This window comes from Sinocyclocheilus anshuiensis, unplaced genomic scaffold (assembly GCF_001515605.1).
Source record: "Sinocyclocheilus anshuiensis isolate Anshui unplaced genomic scaffold, SAMN03320099.WGS_v1.1 scaffold181, whole genome shotgun sequence".
Classification (NCBI taxonomy): Eukaryota; Metazoa; Chordata; class Actinopteri; order Cypriniformes; family Cyprinidae; genus Sinocyclocheilus; species Sinocyclocheilus anshuiensis.
Genome location: NW_015540898.1, coordinates 781298 through 785751, shown reverse-complemented (window position 1 = coordinate 785751; position 4454 = coordinate 781298).

Sequence of the window (4454 nt, the reverse complement as noted above, 5' to 3'; positions counted from 1 at the left end):
ACAAATATTTAGCTAATGAAAGGTATTAAAAACAGCTTGTGACTAAATCTTGTTGGATCCGCTCAAACTGTCAGTAAACCTCATAACTCCGCCCCGTCTATCTTGACTGAATGAACTGAAGTTCCACAGCAGCTGAACTAGGTCTGCAAGGGTAAATAAAGATCTTGTTGTCAAATATTTACTGAGCTTTGATGACTGATGAACCGAATAATTCAAAAATAGTTAAAAGTTAAATATTAAAAAGAATAGCTGAACATAAGTTAACATAAAATATTTTGTTTAAATTGTTACTGCCTTGAGTTATTATTTTGGAATAAATGTAAAATGCTTAATAACTTGATGAGATTCATACTTGGCTTTAATAAACAGAATATTGATTACATTGTTAATTTAAAAATATAAAATAGAATTGTATTTGTTGTTTTCTGGTAGTGTAAGTAATGTTTATTTAACCAGGAACATGTGACTGAGACAGGAAATTACATTTGATTTAAAAAAAAAAAAAGGACTTTGCCTCCTCATTTCAGAACACCACCTGTATGTATGTATGTATATGTGTATATATATAATACAATTAAAAAAGAGTGAGTACACAAGAGCAATTCACAAACACAGGACCCTACAAATAATAATGACAACTACCCAGGAGGCCCATTGTTATAGCCTACTTTACATCTAGAAGGCCAGATATCCTTTGCACTGTATAATGCCAAGCTATCATACCATGTCCTTTTTCCAGGCCAAGTCTATTAGTCCTGACTTCCACCTTTGAGATTTAGAAATTAAGCAGTCTTTAAAAGCCATATTATATGTCATTATAGGCAGGCTGACAGGCTAACTTTATTAGCTTAATAGTTACTTTTTAGTCAACAAAGCTAAGGATTCTTGCTCTTTCTGTGTAATACTGTTACCATCAAGGGCTGGGCACTTATTAAACATTATATTAGCAATGTATTACATTTTATTTTATTTTTCTTGTGGCGATTTAAAATGTATCAACACGATGAATTGTTAGCAGCGATTTTACCAGTCTTTATTTATTTCCTAAAGTTGTTAAGACGTGTTTTACAGCCCTTTCTTGTCTCAAAAGTGATTTAAACAGAAAGTTAGTAATTTAAACTCTGATTCAGTTTTGTTGCATGGTGAAAATGTTCACAGAAGATTTGCATGGCATTTTTTGTGTATTGAAATATTTTAGTACAGGTATGTGTAGGTCAGTATTGCCCTAATGGGTTTTGCTATACTGGTGCATATTTAAGAACAATTTTTAAATATTTTTCTTCATTTGGTTCATTTTGTATATTTTGTTCATTTGGTTCAATACATGTGAATAATGCTGCAAACAGCTTTGATTATTTAATTAGATTTTTATACTATTTTACTTGTCTTAAACATTATGAAACTATTTGGCAACAATAGCAATGTAAGTAATATGTATCATACAGTCATCATCGTCCACATAGATTTAAAAAAATAAATAATGTTTTTATTTCGGCAGCTTCTGTGACAAATATTCCACATATGTTAAATGTTGGGCAGCAATCTGCCTAGATAAATGTATTTATATGTAATGTATTTGAAGTTAATAGATGTCAGTATATGAGTGACAGTCAAGGACACTTGTGATTTGATCCATGCACTGTTGCAGCTCCTAAACAAGTTATTGGCCCGTTTACTCACTTTTTAACTTGTATTTGATGCTTGTTAAATGGTCATTTTGGACCATGCTTCTATATGTAGGCCTAAATGATTTCTAATATGAGATTGGTTAACTTCTGTGATGTGGCTTAGTTCACACTGTTGTCGATCATAGTAGGTGCAGTTTTGCAGTGTACAGTAGTCAACATTTGTAGTGGATCAAAAAAGTTAATCAAAGTTGTCCTAAGACAAGAAAGGGTATTGTTCAAAATTCATGTATAACATGTAAGTCTGCTATTAATCAATGTTATCATCAATGAAATTGCATTCCTCATCACTTTTGATGGTGCCCAGGCATGATTGTTTGTCACAAGGTATGAAGTGGCTTGTCACACATTCGTAAAGACGAGTGCATCAAAACAAACTTTTGGTTCAATACTTTTGTGATTCACCTGAAGTGACAATGGAATAGAAATGCCTCTTAAACATTATTGCCTGCAGTGCAGCAGTGTAGTGCCTTTGGAGTGCCTCAAGGAGCCAGCACAGTGGTCATAATGGTGATGCACTGGATACTGTACTGTAGTCACTTTGTGTGATGTGTCAGAGCTTGACGCAGGACCCAAAACAGGAAAGACAGCTTTTTCAGTTCAACAAAAGAAGATGTTATTGCACGTTACAGCAGATCAAAAATCTGAGTTCGTACTGTAAAACAAACATGAATTGCATGGTTTAACAAATGCGACAAACAAGTCATGAACAAGAAACAACAAACGTTATGCACTGAGACAACCAGTCAGTAGTCAGTGTTACCTCCTCTGAAACTGATCACAGCCTCACATCACCTATGCATGCTTGAGATGAGGTTTTGGATATTCTCTTGAGGGATGGCATGCCATTCCTCCAGCAATGCTGTCCACTACTCCACACGGGTTCCTGGAGGGACCTGGCGTGCTTGCACTCTTGACTGTAGCTGCTCCCAAATGTGTTCAATGGGGTTCAAGTCGGGTGACCGGGCTGGCCACTCCATCCTTGAGATTCCCTCCTCCTCCAAGTATTCCGTCACCAGCCTTGCTCGATGTGGGCCGGCGTTGTCATTCATAAGCACGAAATCTGGCCACATTGCACCAGCATACAGTCACGCAACTGGTCTAAGGATTTCATCCCTATACCTTTGGCCTGTCAGGCTGCCATTTTCGATGATGACAAGCTCTGTTCTTCCACACATGGAGATGCCTCCCCAAACCATGACTGATGATCCGCCAATTCTGTCATGCTTTACATTTTGTGGCAAATTTCTCTCCCCAGGACGACGCCAAACCCTCCTACGCCTGTCTAGGAGGTTCACGCAGAACCAGGACTCATCTGTACCCCACTGATTCATTATCCACCTGTGGTGTTCTGTGGCCCACTGCAGACATGCCAGTTTGTGTGCTCTGGAAAGAGGCACCCTCACAGCTGGTCTTCTGGCTCTCAAGCCAACTTCATGAAGTCGTCTCCTCACAGTCTGAGTGGACACTCGCACCCCTGTTGCATCCTGAAGGTCATTTTGCAGGCTGACTGCAGGCATGAAACAATTTCTGTGGGCATGCAGGGTCAAGCATCAGTCTTGATTTGGTGTTGTGACCCATTGTCTGCCTCCACCATGCTTTCTACTCACACTACCAGACCTTCTGAACCTGAATTTACTATGCTTTCTGACCTCAAGTGAAGCTTTCAGAGCCTTAAATGATGGGCAGTTCCCAATTACAGACACCTGTGACAGGTCAATTGGTACCTAATGACAAAACAATCATGTCTGAAGACCATCAAAAGCCATTAAGGATGACATTTCATTACTGACAACATTGGCTAATAACAGACTTACATGTTATGCATGAATTGTGAAAGTAACACATTTTGGTTTTAGGACAACTTTGATGCAAGGTTTTGATCCACTTCAAATGTTGACTAGTGTAGTTTCAAGAAATGTTGCAGTTCATCTGGGAAATGACCTTTAGTTTCCATTGTGAAAATAGGCTATGTCTCCATAGAGCTTCAAATGCTTATTTTCAGGTTCCGTTATCATAGTTTTAAGTGCAGCATACACATACCATATGGCCTTTTCTGTATAGGTGCTATATGTGAACAAAGTCATTAGATGAATGGTTTGAGTGTGTACACTGTTAAATGTCTTGTCACAGATTTTGAGCCAGTCAAATTTCAAGTCAAGTCAAATTGATTTGTATAAGCATACAAAGACAATTAAGAGATTCAAATACTGGTCTATATTGCTTTATTTAGAGTTTTAAAATTGGTCGGTTTTGTTCAAAGCAAGTGTAAGTGATCCTTACAAAAAATATTAATGAAAATGATATTTACTATTTTAGGTGAAAAGTCTGAAAACAAAGGAGTGTAAGTACCCCATGAGGTAGGAGCCTAAAATCATCATTATTATTATTTTATATTTGTTGTGTAAAAGTGGAAGCAATGGTGAATTTGCAAAGCAAAGCAGAAGCAATGCTGAAACGAAAGAGCTGCTTTGTATCCGAGCTGATGAAGAAATTAGTCAACAACGTACTGGAAGAGTTATTTAAAGAGTAAGCAAAAAAACTTGTATTCAATTTCACTCTGGTAGGATGCAGATAGCATAGCAACTGTATACATATTTGTTTTTGAGTTCACTTAACAATAAATATATAGCTTAGTCATGAAACTCTAGATGGCGCAGGCTGATGGGTTGTTAACGTAACTGATGATATTCAGAGAGTTAAACGACTTGGCACAAGCTGATTGGTTCATGCTGCATATGCAGCCAATGAGCTTACTGCCTTGCATTT